The sequence below is a fragment of the Notolepis coatsorum genome (assembly GCF_963971535.1).
Source record: "Notolepis coatsorum genome assembly, chromosome: 3".
Classification (NCBI taxonomy): domain Eukaryota; kingdom Metazoa; phylum Chordata; class Actinopteri; order Aulopiformes; family Paralepididae; genus Notolepis; species Notolepis coatsorum.
The window spans coordinates 88,376,908-88,396,368 of NC_140167.1; the positions used below are offsets into that span (position 1 = coordinate 88,376,908).

General features: G+C 46.0%; 1 protein-coding gene across 3 annotated transcripts in view; it reads right to left on the minus strand.

The window, feature by feature from the left end:
- Positions 1-16,516: 16,516 nt before the first annotated feature.
- The window catches only part of mier2 (mesoderm induction early response 1, family member 2), a 114,221-nt gene continuing 111,276 nt past the window's right edge, over positions 16,517-19,461 (minus strand). For all 3 annotated transcript variants that reach the window (XM_084310077.1, XM_084310078.1, XM_084310076.1), the window contains exon 13: positions 16,517-16,888. The gene's annotated coding sequence lies outside the window, so the exon portion shown is untranslated. The remainder of the gene's footprint in view (positions 16,889-19,461) is intronic.

Genomic DNA, 19,461 nt, shown 5'->3' on the forward strand with positions numbered 1-19,461 from the left:
GACGAACACTCCACAAACGGTTCTCCTAAGCTAGATCGCCCGCAGCGCAGACGGCAGCCACCTCCCTATCTAGAGGCATACGCTGTCAGTCCAATACCTAGCTTTAAAGGGAAATTAGATACGGATAAAATAACTAAAGCGGATAGTAAAATTATGTCCGACCCTACCAACCAGGCTACCCCGACCACAGAGGCCCTAGTGGGTTCTAATGTAACTGACCAAGCTCACGGTGGGGACCAGGAGGGAACTGACACGACTTTATCCCCCGACAACGCCGACGAGGTAGTCCCCGGAGCGCTCCAGGATAAAGAAAGCCCTCCCGGGATGGAACCCGACCCACCACAAGAAGAGACGCGCACCCAGGAGATGGGTCTCCTCGGTGCGCAACAGGAGAACGGATCTCCAACAAGTACTGCCGGGAGCCGATCGCCCCGAACGGCGTCTTCCCCCAGCGCGGCGGACAAGATGCTGGCGCAAGCACTCATCGCCACCCTGGCAGCCTCCACCGAACGCGATCGACTTCAAGCGCAACAGACGCGCGAGCGCGAACAGTTTGCAGGCGAGCGAGAGCGCTTCCAGGCGCAACAAAGGAGTGAAGACGACCGCATAAGACTGGAGACCAGACGCCTCCAGACAGAAGAGAACATTGAGAGAAGCCGCGCCGATGCACAGCACGCCGCCACCAATGCACAGCACGCCGCCGCCAATGCACAGCGCGTCGTCGCACATGCCCAGCGCGACGCCGCCAACGCACAGCGCGACGCTGCCCAGGCCAGTGCCAATGCGCAGCGCGCGACGCAGCCCATGCCCAGCGCGAGGCAGAGCGCGACCGGCTGCAGGCGGAGCTGATGGACAAACTGGTTGCCATGGCGACACCCCCTCACTCCACACGGAGCTCTCAGAGATCGTCAAGACATGGGTCTAGGACACATTCCCCTACCCGACGAAGCGACCCGGGACCCCGCCAACAGGAGGATCCTGTCCACGTCTCCGAACCCCCTCCCCAGCCGGTCCATACGAGACCCAGCAACCGGGAAGAATCGGACCACGCCGAGAGACTGAACAGAAGACTCCAGGTCCTAGCAGAGGGAGAGGAGGAGGAAGAGGAGGCCCAGTACAGCCCCGACCAGCAGCAACGTACTCTGGCCCAGGAGGCCCAGTACAGCCCCGACCAGCAGCAACGTACTCTGGACCAGGAGGTCCAGTACAGCCCAGAAGTCAGCCCCGAGGCCCTGCGCTACAAACCCCCGACTCAACTCACGGGTGAGTTTGACGCACCGCCAGCCCCGAGGGACAGCACCTGGGTACCCGACCTTCGGTACCCACCAAGTACCAGCCCAAGACGACACGCACGGGGAGACTCGCCTAGGAGGCCTCTTCCCCAACGCTCACCGATGTGCCAGTCATCCATGACATCGTACCTTGGCGCACCGACGTTCCCAGACTTCACCCATGAGAACCGAGCACAGTACACGGAGCTACGGATGTGCTTAGAGACAATGATGGTTGATGTAGCTGATGAACGCCACAAGTATGCTACCCTATTGAAACACCTCAAGGTGCCCCGAGCGCACAATATAGCGCTGGCCTATGCCAACTCTACTACCCCATACACAGCGGCTCTAGCAGCACTCGACCAACGGTATGGACGCGTATGGGACTACGTGATACAGGAGATAAGAGACATTGACCGTCTCCCCCCAGCCAGAGACAACAGAGCGCTAGATGACCTGTCTATCAAGGTACAGTCCCTGGTAGGGATGCTGGGGTCCCAAAAGGAAAAGGGTATCTACGAACTGTACGCTAACTCCAACGTAGAGAGGATATTAGAGAAGCTCCCTCCCGCCCGACAAGAGCGCTTCAGGCGGCAGAGAGACTACCGCGACCCCAACGGTCCAGAGGCATCCCTCCTAGACCTATCTGAGTTCCTCGCCAGGGAGGTCAGTAGCCTACGACTCGACACGTTCGTATGGAGTGGACCAAGCCCAAGACTCGGACCTCGGGGACAAACGGATAACCGCCGGTTGGTGACCGTTATGCACCAAGCCGAATCAGTACCACACAAGAACCACAACACCCCCTCGACGAAAGAGGACCAGTGGAAGATTGAGTGCCAGTACTGTGAGGGAGAACATCGGCTGTATCAGTGCGAAGATTTCAAGAAGCTGACCACGGATGATGTGAGTCAGTGGGTCAAGGACCACCGCCGCTGCTTCCGCTGCGCGCGCAGCCACCTAGCAGCTGAGTGCCGCTTGAAAAAGAAGTGCAGCAGGTGCGGTGGCACCCACTTGGAGGTCCTGCATGACATCAACAGGCGTCAGCCAGGACAACAGAGTGGGCCCGTCGCGGTAATGTACCATGCCGAGGCAGTGGCACCAGTACCGAAGAGCCACCAGACCGCTCCCTACTGTACCTACTGCGACGGCGGACACTGGCTGGCACAGTGCGCCGAATATAAGACACTGAACCCCGTCCAAGTGGACCAGTGGCGTGAGGCGGCCCAGGCGGACCAGAAGGTCCAAGACAACCAACCAACAGGAGTGCTCCACATTGACCAGCATAGCGGGACCCCCTGTGTGCTCCTCAAAGTGGTCAGAGTGCTCCTGAGCTACGAGGACAAGGTCCTGGACACTTACGCCGTCCTGGACGATGGGTCTGAAAAGACTCTCCTCCTCGCTTCCGCAGCAGCCCAGTTGGGCCTGCGAGGTGTCAAAGATACAATGACCATACGCACCATCAGAAGGGACCAGAAGACCATAAAGGGTGAAAGGGTCTCCTTCAAGATAGCAGCGGTGGACCAGCCCGAGAAGCAGTATAGTATAACTAACGTCTTCACTAGCCACGACATAGGCCTGTCTCAGTACACCTACCCCATCCCACAGCTGATGGCTAAGTATGTGCACCTACGTCAACTACCTATACCGCTTATCGACGGCGCCACACCGACCCTGCTCATCGGCTCCGACCACGCGGACCTCATTCTCCCAATTGAGGCGGCCCACGTCGGACCCAAAAGATGCCCAGTCGCGGTTCAGACCCGACTGGGATGGACACTCCAGGGCCCCCTCTACGGACTTGACAGTCAACCCACGTCTACACGCTGCCTACACACAGAGGCGAGCGACACCGGCCTCTCCCCCGTACAGCAGAGGCTATTGACATTAAGCGAGAGGCCCGTGAGAGAACCGTGGGTACCAGAGGGAGTTCGGAACTCCACCCCCCTCAGCTGCGCTCCAGACGTGGCTGACCTCGAACCCAGCACCCCAAGCGACTCCTTGACGGGGCGGCTGGGACCGGCCCCTCCTCAGACGGGGTACAGAGCAAACAAGAGAAACAGACGGAGGAGGAGAAAGCACAGCCAAGCACAGATCAAAGCAGTTTCAGGCCCGCTCCCTCCTAAGCCCCCCTTCATCCCGTCCAGTCATCATGACCATAGCCCAGTCACTGCCCCGAGCTGCGTGGCCGGCCGGCCGCGTAAGCAAAGTGACCACTGGTGTTGACGGAAAGGTCAGAGTGGCAGAAGTGCTCGGCCAAGGGCGGACCTACAACCGACCCGTGGCGAGGCTGATAGAGTCGCCAAGGCTCCCCGACTCGCTTAATGACGACCATGACCCATGACTTTGTGAACTAACCGACCCCTCACAACGGACATTGAGTAGTGGACAGTGCGGTTAATCTGTCTCTGCTTAGCTAATTAGGTGGGACTAATTAGGGGGCGGCTGTTACAAAGGGTCAGATTAAACCGAATATATATATTTATTGCCTGAGATCCCATGTATAATATTTGTATATCGTTTGATATCCCTTGTATATTCTTTGTACATATACACGGAATATCCCTTTACCTGGTACAGGACAGACCATAATATTCGTTCTCCTATTGGAAGCGATCCCCTAGGCGCCAGTGACTTACCCCCTAGAGCCGACTTCAATAGTGCCGACGAACATGTCCCAACTAGCCCCGGTTCTGCGTAGGAATACGGCTACCGAAATACGAATGGTACTATTTGTTCACCGTGCATATAAATAGGGCGCAAGAAATGTAGAATTCCTCTTAGTCCTTTGTCCCGTTCAGTCTCGTTCAGTTCCAGTTATCCAAGTGACGTCTCACCCACTACGCAACGTGTGGTGACGGAGGGCTCGCATTGCCCCAAGATAGAGTCTCGTGTTATCCTACTACGTTTGTTTAACGTATCGTTCGCTCCTTACTAGTAAAAGCCTTCATTACGAGTCAAAGACCACGTGAAGTGGGTAATTGTGTGTCTACATAGAGCACTTATTGCCGCGTGCTAATAAGGATAGTAACGTCAAGTTCAACCGTGGACCACCGCGCACCACGGAGGATACCTACACCGGTGATTGCAGAGCCACTTTCCGGCAAGGATTATTATTCTTCATTGCTTCGACTGTGGCTGCTGGAGCAGAGAACCGCCTACCCGCTGCTACTGTGGGATCTACACAAGCCCGTGAGGACATCACTCGAGCCTGTCTCTGTCGGAGCAGAGACTCCACGGCTTCATCTGCGGCGCGCACCCTAGGATTACAGCTGCTGCTTTCCCCGCTGACACAGGGGTGATATCGCCTCCGTGGACCCTTGACTTTGTATAGAGCATTGCCTCCCCCTGCTGGCTTACAACCGGTAGTACCCCCCTTTCAGTATCTCCAGTATCTCCTGAGTACCAGAGATAATTACTAATATTCATTATTGATTCGCCTATGCACATTCTATTTGCCTTATAAGCGCAATTAAAGTATTGTAATAATATTCTTATCTGTAATAAATATTCTAAACGAGTATTTGTGTGGAAACCGTGTTATTGTGGAGAAGTTCTCATCATATACCTGTGTACGGTATTGGCCAGTAATGTACATAAGACGGTAGTAGTTTAATGATACTAATACTTGATTAATACAGTCAGGGAATTGTACCCCTCAGTTACAATTAAAGTATTATACAAAGACCCATCGGCCATAATTACAACAGGTATAATCACCTCCGAAATCTTTCCGGTATCACGCTCTTCTACATTTACATTTACATTTAGTCATTTAGCTGACGCTTTTATCCAAATCGACTTACAAGTTCTGTACGACAAGCCATCAGGTTCAAGTTCAAGTTCAAGTTCAAGTTCTTTAATAGTTGTCATACAGAAGTACAGAATACTTTCATACAAAATGCTTCTTACTGTTACGCTCCAGAGACTGTGCTAGACAAGATAGTATCAAATAACATAATAACATAATATAGCATGTAATTTAGAAGAAGAAAAATGAGGTCACAGTGTTCGGTATAGACATATGTACAATGTTCTGAGTTACCATATAATATACAATACTATGCAGTGTACTAATGTACAGTACTATCTAGTGCAAAACAGAAATGGGATGAGGTACAATTTTAGGTACAATTTACAGTAAGGTGTACGAGTTGTAGTGCAATCCTTCATCCATAAATATAAAGTGTGGGGAGTGGGTGCTACAGTGTGTTTGTTTAAAGTGGGTGTGTGCTATAAAGTGTGTGGAGTGGGTGCTACAGTGTGTTTGTTTAAAGTGAGTGTGTGCGTGTGGATGTGTGTGCTATGTGCGTTTGGTGGTTGTTGTTGTGTAGTGTTCATTCATTGTTCGTTTAGCAGCCTGATGGCCTGGGGGATAGATGGGGGATAGAAGCCATCAGGAAGGGCACAACTCTATCAGCTGAGTAACAATGTTCATCAAAGTGTTGAGTGCTACAGTGTAGGTTAGTTTATTAGGACAAGTGCATGACATTATGGTTAGTTAGGGTTAGATTTTTTTTTTTTTTTTTTTTTTTAATTCAGATAATGGTTGAAGAAGTGCGTCATTAGTCGACGGCGAAAGATTGGACGGGATTCGGCTGTCCTAACTGGGGTGGGTAGTTCATTCCACCATTGTGGGGCAAGGACTGAGAATAGGCGACTTCTCTTTGATGACCCTCCCGGAGCTTGGATAGGAGTAGGTCTGAGGCGGCCAGAAGATGCAGAGCGTAGGGGTCTTGAGGGTGTGTAGTTAGAGACCATTGACCGGAGGTAGGCGGGAGCGGTTCCCTTTGCCGCACGGTATGCTAGGTCGAGGGCCTTAAAGCGGATTCGTGCAGCAATGGGGAGCCAGTGCAGGTCCCTAAGAAGTGGGGTGACATGGGCCGACTTCGGTAGGTTTGAGATCAGGAGTTGGGTGGCTTCTTTTGTCAGGAAGGAGCAGGGTCTAGACAGGGTTGCCCTCTTAGTCCCGGACTATTCGATTTATCATTAGAGCCTTTAGCACAATATATAAGACAATCCCGATCCATAGAACCAATTGCAATCAAGGGCACACAACATAAAATTTGTTTATATGCGGACGACGTAATACTGTTCATGCAAAACCCTAACACCGCAATGCCTCATCTTCTCAAGTTGATTGATGAATTTGGCAATCTATCGGGATTTAGGATAAATTGGCCAAAGTCGGCTTTCCTTCCACTTAATGCCCCTGCAAAAAATATACTCCTTCCAGAAGAAATACCAATGGTTAAACACTTTAGATGTTTGGGAGTTGAAGTATTCCCTACTATAAGCCAAACGGTGAAGTACAATTACATAAAAATTCAAAATAAGATCAAATACGACTTTGACAGGTGGTCAAAACTTAAAAACTCAGTACAGGCACGGGTATCAATAGTTAAGATGGATGTCCTACCTCAGTCTGGAGGAGGGATATACCAGACCTGGAAATACATTTTGATTGGCAAGAAGCCTGGGCAAACGTTCGACTTGCGTCACGTAACCCGGACCATCAACAAATCAATCTTAACTATATTCATAGGACATACCTGACTCCTATAAGATTGAACAGAATGGGACTTAAACAAGACTCCAGATGCTCCTTATGTACAAATGGGGATGAGGGTACATTTATGCACATGTACTGGGATTGCCCACCAGTTAAGATATTCTGGAAAGAAGTGTCCCAGCAATTATCAAATTTCTTAATTCTGAATATACCTGTACACCCCTCTGTATTGCTGTTGAATGATGTTTTTGAGTTCGCAGTCCCTATACAGCTAAAGAGATTAGTTTTATCTGGTATCACAGCGGCTAAAAAGCTGATAGCATCACGATGGTTTCAACCGGAAAAAATGTGTCGGAAGGTTTGGATTCTTACATATCTCGATGTGATTTATCTAGAAATATCTACAGCAAGAATTTTAGGTGTCAGTGAATCCAAAATTGCAATGTGGTTAGAAGTGGTGGAGAGAATAAAAGCTAGCATATGAATTGTAGTGCCTGGTTAGGAGCGAATGATAATGGATGGATTATCCAAGTGGGGGTCCGGGGGGGGGGGGGGGGGGGCGAGCGAGAGCATATGTGTGTAGGGTATTAGATAGCAAGTATTAGGTGTATATCTCGTATAATACATTTATTTAAGGGGAGACACTGCAGGTGAATAGGGTAAAAAAATTAACTAATAGATATCACAATGAAACTTCCCCAGTTGATTACTTATATTAAGACAAGACTTTTTTGTATTACAAGTTTTCTGAAATTGTATGTTTAAATATGCAAATGAGGCATTATCTACTTAAATATGTACTAATTTGCATATAATTCCAGGACAGAAATCTGAACATTGGATAAAGCCATTTTCAAAATTATAGTTTCATTTTGTTGACATATTAGAGCCAAAGGTTATTACAGAGGGGATTTTGGATATCTCTTTTTATCACTCCATAAATCAGAAAATACTCCATTCAGTCCATTTTTATGGTAAAATTCCATATTTCTCCATGTTTTTAGGAATAAAATGTGATATAAATCAGGGTATGAATGCGATATCAACAAACCCTTCTGTAAATACCTTCAGAACATAGATATGAATAGAACTGGATGGTTTGGTGTATGTGAGTGCTACTGAAGTGGAGATTTCTGGCTCAGAGTATGATGAAAAACTCTTAAAACTCATTTTTGGGAAAACGCCTTCAAAGTTCTGTATTGTAAAATGCCATACTTTTTTTTTTAAACAGATATTTACAAACACAATATCTAATCAAACCATTAGTAATAGACAACCTAAACACATGCCTGATAACTGAATAATAATAATAATGATGTTATTGAACTGAACAGAACTACACACAGGCTACAAACAGTGTAGTACAGTGTAGTACCCCCTAATAGGCAAAACATATTTAAATAGATATCACTATGAAACTTTCCCAGTTTGTTATGTACATATAAACTAAGAAAAAATATATTGCAAGTTTTCTGAAATTTATGTTTATATATGCAAATGAGGCACTTCCCCATTAAATATGTGCAGATTTATGGATGCAATAAGGCAAAATGAAGTGAAATAAACAACTAAATGTGTGTTATTGACGTTTTATTGTCACTAGTTTCATAGAAGACATGTTTAGGAAGCAAAATATAACAAAATCTCAAAATCAACAAAAAAAGTATATTTGCCTATTCACCTGCAGTGTCTCGCCTTAAATGGTGATTTCATTGGATGTGTACTGTTAATTAATGCTTGTATATCTAATTTTATGTTGTTATGTTTATGTTTGTGTGTATGTTTAAAAAAAATATATAAAAAAAATATATAAAAAAAGAAAGAACCACATGATTACACGTGACACATAATACAAATAGACGGGAACATGAAAGTGACTAATGCAGAGCTTATGACCGGGAGCTCGGAGGTCGCACACAGAGAGAACATTTGGAAAATAAATATGACACAAGTTAAGGGTATCAAAATGATGTCGCTGAATGTGAATGGTATAAATAATCCGATTAAAAGGAGTAAGGTGATGACGAAACTTAAGAAAGAAGAGGCGCAGGTTATGTTCTTACAAGAAACATCTAATATCACAAGAACATGAAAAACTGAAGAGATTTGGGTATGAGAATCTGTTTTATAGTTCTTTTAAACAGAACCTTAGAAGATGAGTAGCTATATTAACACATCCACCGCCAAAAATGGCTTACGACGGGTTTCAAGGTCATGCAAATTCCGCCATTCCACGGCGTACGACGTTATTGAGATCATATTTAATTTTTCCGCCATGGTATTCATAATTCCCTCACCCAGCCTCGGCTGAGACAGTGGGACTCGGCACAACCGTGCAACGCTTCAATACCGCCCCCTGGTGGATGATTGGGCGAGTTACAACCGGAAATGGATCTCTGGTGATCTCCGTGCATCTGGGAAATGCGTCCGGCAGTCACATATTGTTGCGGGACTCTAGACACACATCCGATATGGATCGCTGCCATAACTCAATAATCGATATGATTTGGCCGTTTATTGCACCATACAAACCGGAAATGGATCTAGTCGGCGAACGGTAAGAGGACAGTAACATTACTTTCAGCGTGATTGTTTATTATTATTAATGCAAACCTCTCTGATCAATATATCACCCATACTACATAAAGCATTTACTGACGATCACGGAATTATAAATGACCCCCCCCCCCCCCCCGTTCATCCACGCATGATGAGTCATAACGTTTAGGATCATGTACAGTTGAATTTTTTAATATAGCGTGTATCGTTGACAAACGGAAGTTGATAATCTATATATGCGTTTATGCCTATAACTCACGTTCTAGGAATTACTGCAGAAAACGATAAAAACATATTTATATTCTAGACGGTATTTTCATATGAATCTATGAATAAAAAAGTATAACGTTCCTACATCCTGAACGATAGATAATCGATGTTGAATGGGCCATAGTAATGTCAATTTAGCAATACAATTTAAAAAGTTATAGCCCTGCAAAGAAGGTGAACATCTCCATAGGCTTAGAGTGGTGGCAGAGAGTGGTATGAGAGGGGCAAACTGCGTGGCAGTTAATGTGTTAAGAACACAGTGAAGTTTGAAATGATCAGGGAAATAAGGGAAAAAGAGGGGAGGTATGTAATGGTCAAGGGGAAAATGGAAGGTCAAATGGTAACACTAATGAATGTATATGCTCCAACAGAAAGTGATAAATATTTATTTGAAACAATCTTTGATATCATAGCGATGGAAGGGGAAGGGGTCCTAATCTGTACAGGTGATTTTAATGTAGATTTTAATGACATATAGACAAGCACAAAGAAATGGAGGACAAACATTAGCAAATATATGAATATACAAATGGCAGAATTAGGAATCATGGATATATGGAGAGAAATGCACACACTAGATAGAGAATACACACATTATTCGCATCCACACACAACATATTCAAGGATAGACTATTTTCTCATGACAACAGGGGACAGATACAGGGTAGAAGACTGCAGGATAGGGGTGACGGACATATCAGATCATAGCGCAATATATCTGACAGTGAATCTTAAAAGTAGGCGGAGAAATAGTTTGGAGACTGAATGTAGGACTATTAAATAACAACGGTTTGGTTAATGAAGTAAAATGAGACATAATTAGATACAGAGAAGAAAATGATAATGGAGAGGTAGACCCAAACATTTTATGGGATGCACTAAAGGTAGTAATACGTGGAAAATGTATAGCAAAGACAGCATTACGCAAGAAGGCCAGAATAGAGACATACCAGAACTTGATAAAGAAACTGAAAGAATTAGAGAAAGAACACCAAAGCTCAAAGAAGTTAGAGGAAATAAATGTTTTTATAAAAGCATCAGCTAAATTATATATGATACTGAGTATTAAATATTTCTCACTATACATCCCTCTATATCATTCTCACTATACATCCCTCTATATCATTCTCACTATACATCCCTCTATATCATTCTCACTATACATCCCTCTATATCAGGGGTTCTCTTACACACCCTCAAGACCCCTACGCTCTGCATCTTCTGGCCGCCGCAGACCTACTCCTATCCGAGCTCCGGGAGGGTCATCAAGGAGAAGCCGCCTATTGTCAGTCCTTGCCCCACAATGGTGGAATGAACTACCCATCCCAGTTAGAACAGCCGAAACCCATCCAATCTTTCGCCGTCGACTAAAGACGCACTTCTTCAACCATTATCTGAAATAAAAAAAATAAAATAAAAAAGATATCTAACCCTAACTAACCTTACTGTCATGCACTTGTCCTAATAAACTAACCTACACTGTAGCACTCAACACTTGATGAACATTGTTACTCAGCTGATAGAGTTGTGCCCTTCCTGATGACTTGTCGTACAGAACTTGTAAGTCGCTTTGGATAAAAGCGTCAGCTAAATGACTAAATGTAAATGTTCTCAAACTTTTTTATACCACAACCCCATTTTATTTAGGATTTTTTTTTGGCGACCCCACACTTAATGTATTGCGTAATTTCAACGTGGAATTAAGGAATATCAAAATAAAAGCACACGTTGTTAAACTTGATCATGCATATTTATTAGAAAATGTAATTATAGAATCCTCATACAAATATATCAAACTACATTTGAAATAATGTCACATGCGTGTGCCAGGCAGGGCAGCGGAGGAAACCACGGCCACCGATACGGCAGCCCCAGGGGAACTGGACTGGGTACGGAGCCAGCAGGAGGACCCAGACCTGCGCCAAGTCCATCTATGGCTGATCGAGGGAACACCACCACCCCCAGACAGCCACCATCAACTACCCCCGGGCCTACGGGGCTTGCTTGCGGAATGGGAATGCCTGAACCTCCAGGAGCGGCTCATTGTGCGGAGAGTGACGGAACCCAATACACACCTGGCCGCTGACCAATTTGTTGTACCCATCAGTCGGGCCAAGGTTCTCTGGCAGGAGTACCATTGGGCAGCTGGCGATTCTAGTGCCGAGAAGGTGCTATCCCTGCTGCGGCGGCGTTTCTTCTGGGCAGGCATGGGCAATGCAATACAGACCTGGACCAAGGAGTGCCCCACATGTGCAGTAAGCAAGGCAGGACCAGAGCAACGGGCGCCCCTGAGACCCATCATGAGTAGCTAGTTAGCTACCCATTTGAGGTGGTGGGCCTGGACTACTTATCGTTAGGTCGGCCGACCGATGTCTACCCCTACATCCTGGTGATGACCGACCTGTTCTCTCGCTACGCCCATGCCGTCCCCACCAAGGATCAGACGGCGCCCAGTATTGATCCAGCCCTTTGGGTGCCCAGCACGTTTTTTTTTAATGGAGAAAGGAGCTGCTTTTGAGTCCCGGCTGATGCAGCAGTTGTGCGGTGTGTACGGGTGCGTGAAGAGCCGGACGACTCCATACCACCCACAGGGCAATGGGGCCTGTGAGCGCTTGAATCAGACACTGCTCTCCCTGCTGAGATCCCTCGACCCAGGCACCCAACCACACTGGCACCATCAGCTTCCGTACTTGGTACAAGCCTACAATAACGCCATCCATGCTAGTACCGGTATGACTCCTCATTTTGTTTTGTTTGGCTGCCATGCCAGGCTACCAGTGGACCTGGTACACGATGTCTCACCCCCACAACAGAAGGCCACACTAGAAGGGTGGGTTCACAGGCACCACCAGACACTGACTGAGGCCCACGAGTGTGCAAGCTAATGTTACCAAGAGACAGATGTGGGACCGTACTCGCTATGACAAAGGTGCATTGCCATTACTGCCGGGTGAGCAGGTCTTGGTAAGGCACTTTCGTCGGAGTGCCCATGGAAAGTTGGCACCACGGTGGGCGCCGAGACCCCATGTAGTCATCGGGCAGCCCCGACCAACCAGTGTAACTGGTCCGGCCTGAAGGACAAGAGGGCCCTGGTCGCACCTTGCATCGTAACAACCTCGGCCCATGCCTCCACATCCAGATTACTTGATAGAAGGACCGCCGGAAGGAGAGCCCGCCACAGGAGCCCAGGTTCCTAACTTCCCCTTCCTGCCGCCACTACCTACCACCCAGGACGGCTACGTCCCCCCAGTCCCAGAGCTTCCTCTTGGCCCCAATGCATCAAGACCAGTGGAGGAAAGAAGTGTGACCTCCCAGCCAGAAGAGGCAGGCCTTGGGCCGAATGAAGTGGGCGAGGGCCCTGAGGTACCTGTCAATCCAAGAGTGAGCACCAGAGGAAGGATGCAGGATCAGAAGATGAGCATGCTGCAATCTCCCATGACGCGATGCAGCTTCGACGATCCAGGCGCAGCAACCTGGGAAAACCGCCCATCCGCTTGGTACATCTGTGACAGCCGGGACGGATATAGGGGGGGGGGGGGGGGTTATGTCACGTGTGTGTGTGTGCTGAATGTGCCTGCTGAATCCTGAGAGGCGAGCCTACCTGAGGAGGACACGCCCAGCCTGGAGTGATGGTCCTGTGAGGATCTATAGGCCTACCTGGCAGGCTGCCAGACAAGTGCACATCCACCATATTTATAATTGTAATTTCCTGTAGCAGTTAAATTATTTCAACATATATTTTTATGGCGTTTTTAGTCCCCTTATGGTAAGAGTGTAACTTTAAATTCTACAGGCTGAATGAAAGTGAAGTTAAAAAAGATTCCAAGATAATTCAAAGATACACACCTTTGCCACATATTGGCTACAAACATAACCACTGCAAAGTTATAAAAAATAAAAACAAGAATCTCAAAAGACAATTTTGTTCTCATCAGACACAAGGGTTAAGTAGAATTTGAATGGAGGACCTTTACCAGAGTACTCATTTATCTGGGTATTTCTACCTTTACTAAAGGAACTGTGTACTTCTTCCACCATTGCCTTTTATAGACGAAGAGACAGTGCCCCGAGTCCTTCATTATGTTCTCGACGTTATTAGCCAAACAATATGGTGCCACTGCTCTTTGTCCACGGTTTGGCGCAGCAGCTCGCGCAGGTCAGGGGTAACTTAGTCACGTGACTCAGTTGATATGGCTGATTGGCTCGAACACGGTATGTTTGTAAACAGCGAACAGGTCTATCACAGTGACCAAAACATCAGCAGGTGCTGGTGAGAGAAAGGGCCATCCTCCTCTTACTGTGTCACTCCAGAGAGGCTTTGGTTGTGGTACCAGTAGGCATGTTGAAGGTGGTCTTTTAGTGTTGGTCTTAGAGAGAGTGTGAAAGTACACTTAAAAAAACAACAACATATATATATATATATGCAACATTTTTCATTTAAAGTTTTTGTTTTATCTTTTTTTTTATATTTTAATACATTTTATAAAATTTTCTTTACAAAATATAATAATTATAAACCAACATAACAGAAGCAGTGCGATATATAAATTGCTAAAATAAACAAAAGGCAGTGTTTCTACTCCCTTTCCTGTCCTGATGGTCACCTCTGGGAACTCCCTCCTGTAAACAGTCAAACACAAAACAAACTTTCATCTAAAACCTCAAAGAAAAAACAGGAAATAAATACAGGGGTGGATGGAAGGAGGCGGTTGGGATGCGTTCCAACAAAATCGGTTGGTCCACAAACATCTCACCACTCTAGCAGCCACAGATTTCACCCTAGGAGGCTGCAATTCGGCATGGAGGTCAAGTGTGTGTGTGTGTGCGTGTATGTGAAGGCATGTGTGTGTGTGTTCATGCCAATTGGCTAAAAGGGGGTGTGGCAATAGGAGTGGCCTATCGCAAAAAGGTTGCAACTATTGCGAATCTGCGCACGTTTTGTTTTATCTTTGAAACAGAGGACAGTGACGGAATCTGCAACGTTTAATGCTAGGAAACATCTGTAGGAACATCCCCCCCCCCCCCCCCCCAACCAGAACAACCTACTTCTACCATAACTTCCAAGGAGGTTGGTGGGCATGTTGGTTCCGCCGTAGTTTTGTTCATGACCCTAATCGGTGCAAATCAGGGCTTGGTTTGTTCAAAACCATGTCAGCATAAAGATCATCTTTGTTCCCAAAGATAAAAAGCGGAGATGCTTTTGAAGAACCCAGTGCTAAACATCTCCACAGGCTCAGTGGGGGGGGGGGTCTTGCTAGGAGCACTACTACCTACAGAGGCCAGCAGCAGGCGACCGGACTGCTATCGTCAGCAGAGCCGACAGAAGGGGCTTGGTGAATTTCACCAGTCGAACCGACAGATAACTGTTCTGATTGAAGCAACTTCTTTTTGAATAAAGCAATCGCAGAGAAGTTCTCTCTATCGTCTCCACACACGGTGAGTCGAGTGAAGTATTACATCCGCAAACCAATCAACCACTGGTGCGCTTCTATTTGAAGTGGCTGCCCATTAACCCTTTCACTGTTGTGTGGCAGTGAAAGGGTTAACCGGCTGTCGTGTGGCAGCGAAAGGGTTAACCGTTTTTGGTAGTGCGGCAGTGAAAGGGTTATAACTGAAATGGCAGGTAAGTTCCGAGTTGCTCGGCCGACACCCTACGCGGCTTGGCTGGATGGGAGGGATGTTTTGATGGCAGGACCGCTCGATACATGTCAGGGGTGTCAGGAAGCTGGAACACTTCATCATTACCACAATAACACCATCTGGTTTTTAACATGTTGTGGTAAAACCCTTAGAAACCTTGAATACAATCCACCTTGTCCAGAAACACCGACGGACCATTAGTCCGTCCCAAATAACTGGGGGAGGCGGAGAACGAGGATCCCCAAAAAACACATGACCTGAGAGTAACTGCATATGTATTGAGTCAAGTGTCTACAGTAGAAGGTAGAAGAACACATTAAATACAGGCTGAAATGTGGGGGCGAAGCTGGTATGGTGTCGTACTCACAAGGCCTGTAAACACGTTAGCATCAACTAACAGAACGTCAACACAACGCTAAGCCTTATGGGCTTAAACTGTGAACCTTTCAGGGAACACAACAAGGAACCAGGGACAAGAAGCTCCCCACATCTCACCCCACATCTCACCCCACATCTCAGCCCACATCTCACCCCACATCTCACCCCACATCTCACTCCACATCTCACTCAAAATAATAACTTTGGACAATTCATTTTGACTTCTAAAAGTATTGTTTCGTGATATCCCTATAATGAATGCTGCTCTCAGAACCAAGTCTTTCGTGTCCCTGTCGGGGGAGCTGGGGATGGGGATGGGGGGGCAAGCGTCAGGCCGGCTGATTCTATTATGGTGTCGTCCACAAGGGGGCAGCAGACGGAGTAGAGGAGGAGGAGGGTGGTGGTGATGATGAAGAGTCTCTTGAAGAGGGTTTTCCCTCTTTCTTCTGATTATGGGATGGATGGATAGTGTTGTACTGCTGCCCCCCCCCCCCCACATTCAGGTCCACACAGCGTACACAGGCAGGTCGACAGGCAGGTAAACGCAGCTGCCTTTAGTTCGTGAGCTTGTTGTTCGGCATGGGGGGGGGGTCATTGTGCTTCAAGGTCTGAGCTCAGAGAGAGAGGCGGTTGTGGACGCACGTGCACGCACGCACGCACGCACGCACGCACGCACACACACACACACACACACACACACACACACACACACACACACACACACACACACACACACACACACACACACACACACACACACACACACACACACACACACACACACACACACACACACACACACACACACACACACACACACACACACACACACACACACACACACACACACACACACACACACACACACACACACACACACACACACACACACACACACACACACACACACACACACACACACACACACACACACACATCCTGTCCTGGAGAGCTTCTTTAACTTCTGCTGGACGGGAGGGGGACACAGGAAGCTGCCGAAGGCCCCAAAGTCTGAGGGCAGGATGGCGGGCGAGGGAGATGGCGGCAGGGTAAAGTCCACCTGCAGCCAACGGGGGGGGCGCTGTTCCCATTCCCAGCAGTACCACAGTTGGGGAGCTCTGGGGAGTGGGAGGGGCCTCCTGGAGCTGGACTAGGGGAGGGACCGGAGAGGCAGAAGGGACAGACAACCAGCTGCTGAGGACATCCGCCGCCCGCACACACAGCTCCGACGTCCCCGCGCCCACCACCTCGCCACCTGGGCAGAGACAGAGAGTTGAACAGCAGCGTTAGATTCATCTGTTGAAAGTCTATGAAAGTCAGAGGCTAACTATGGGGGCGGCAATATAATAATGCAATCTATCATCACCAGTGTTGGGACTAACGCGTTACAAAGTAACGCGTTACAGAAACGAAGTTACTTTTTGCCGCAACTAGTACTCTAACGCATTACTTTTGAAATTCAGTAACGCTACTTACGTTACTGAATGGTTTGTTAGTTCGTTACTGCGTTCTTTTTATGTAGATTCATAGCGAGCGTCCTTATTTCGCCTGCGTTTGTTTTGTTTACTGTAGACTGAAAGGCGCTATATAAAACGAAGTATTATTATTATTATTATTTCTTTCCGTAGCCTCATTCTGGTTTCGCACTTCTGATTGGCCACTGACGTTCTGAAAGAAATAGGCGCTCTCTACAGTAAACAACAAGAGGACGCTCGCTATGAATCTACATCTCGCTATGAATCTACATAATAAGAACGCAGTAATAATAACGAACTAACAAACCATTTAGCAACTACTTGGAGAGATAATTAATATACAACATGGAAACGAGATAAAGAACATGTTTGAAGGGCTGCTGGAGTCAACTGGACTAACGTTACATCTCGACCACCGCAGACTGGTGACGGTGAGTGCAATGTGTTCACTGAAACTCAAGATCAACAGATTTTGACTGTACGAAATCTGCCAGGGAATCTCATAATACTAATCAAACAATATAAATATAGTCCTTTCATGCACAATTGATATCCTAACTATTCTAACGTTGCAATGCTTTGATAACAACGCTGCAAGATGGTTATGAATGAATTAATGAATGGATGAATGAATGAAAACTTTATTTAACAGATTGCAGAATGGGTACAATACAGTACGGCTCAATACATACAATTGTTAAGGGGATGCAGACCTGAGAAAGACGTTTGTCTTGTTTCCATCAGGGTCCCCCATTTTCAATTCATATAGACATTTATGACATACACAACATACATGACATTTATGGCATAGGGACATATAGGTATTTAGTACTGATACATTTGTGACATAAGCGGTATTCAAATATACAGTACTGTTACCCCTAGATCCTGACAGAGTATATACATATGATGGGGAGGGGACTGTACATTAGGAGAAATATACATACAGCGGGGAGGGAATATATAATGAAACGCTCTAGACCACATTGCTTAGCAGAGTTCGGTGATGTGAATGGAAACTGTCAAGTTGATCAACCGATTTTGAGTATATGGGGCATGGGACTTGAGCAATTTTTTTTTTTTTTTTTTTTTTTTAAATAACTAAATAGTTACTTTTCACAGTAACTCATTACTTTTGGGTGTAAGTAACTAGTACAGTAACGAAGTTACTTTGAAATGAAGTAACTAGTAAAGTAACTGAGTTACTATTTTTCAGTAACTAGCACAACACTGATCATCACTCAATTTTACATTTCAATTCAACTGTGTTTGTGTCACACTTAAATGTGACATAAACGTGCTTCAAGCTAAAAAATATTCAGATGTTCTGTAAATGCTGTATATACAGCAGTTTCAGAAAGTATTAACCCCCTACAATCTTCAGAATGCATATTTGAATGCCTCGGATGAACGATATAAACTCCATTTTAAGTTTTCAGAGGAAGATGTTTTCAAATGTGAATTATCTGTAGATGGTTAGAATGTTGGGTACATTCATAGTTAAAGGCAGTAGAGGTCGAGTACTTTCTGGTGACACAGTATCACATTCACACTCCAAGTGATTTGAATTGACCTTACAACTGCAAATACATGGGATGTCCAAAATGTATTTGATACAACTTTCAAATCAGTTGCACCTTTCAAATTAAGAATCTGCCAGGAGATTAAGACTTAATTAACTGTATCTGTGTCTTACATTTCAATGTTGATCGATATCTCAGGGACTGGATCTTCTTGTCAGACATAAGGTGGTCTATTGCCCTGCTCTAAAGATAAACTCTAAGCATAACCGACTTTGAAAGAGGGCCTAAGCCTAACCAGTTTGAAACAAGGCGGACATTAATACAATTTTCATTTTTCAATCAATCAATCAATCAATTCAATAACCCACGCTCACTTAAAACAGCTCACCTCCGAGCTGCTTCTATAGAAAGTAGGTTAAAAAGATTTTTTTTTTTTTTTTTTACCTACTTTCTATAGAAGCATCTAAGAATGAAGTTCTTAACAGTTCTTAACCAGTTCGAAACAAGGCGGACATTAATCAAATTTGCAATCAATCAATCAATTCAATAACCCACGCTCACTTACAACAGCGCACCTCCGCGTGAGCGTGTGTTATTGGTTTGATTGATTGCTTCAAAATTTTATTAACAGTGAAATGAATGTCCTTTTGACGAATGGCATCCAACGGCAGACTTCCCGCGATTTATATTTTGTTCCACAATTACTCATGACCCACCAATTACATAATCCAACATTGTGTAAGAAACTTAACACATTCGCCGTGACAGAATCTTTTTTGATTTAGTCGTTATGACGCTTTCAACATATCCATTCGTAAAGATTATTGTCC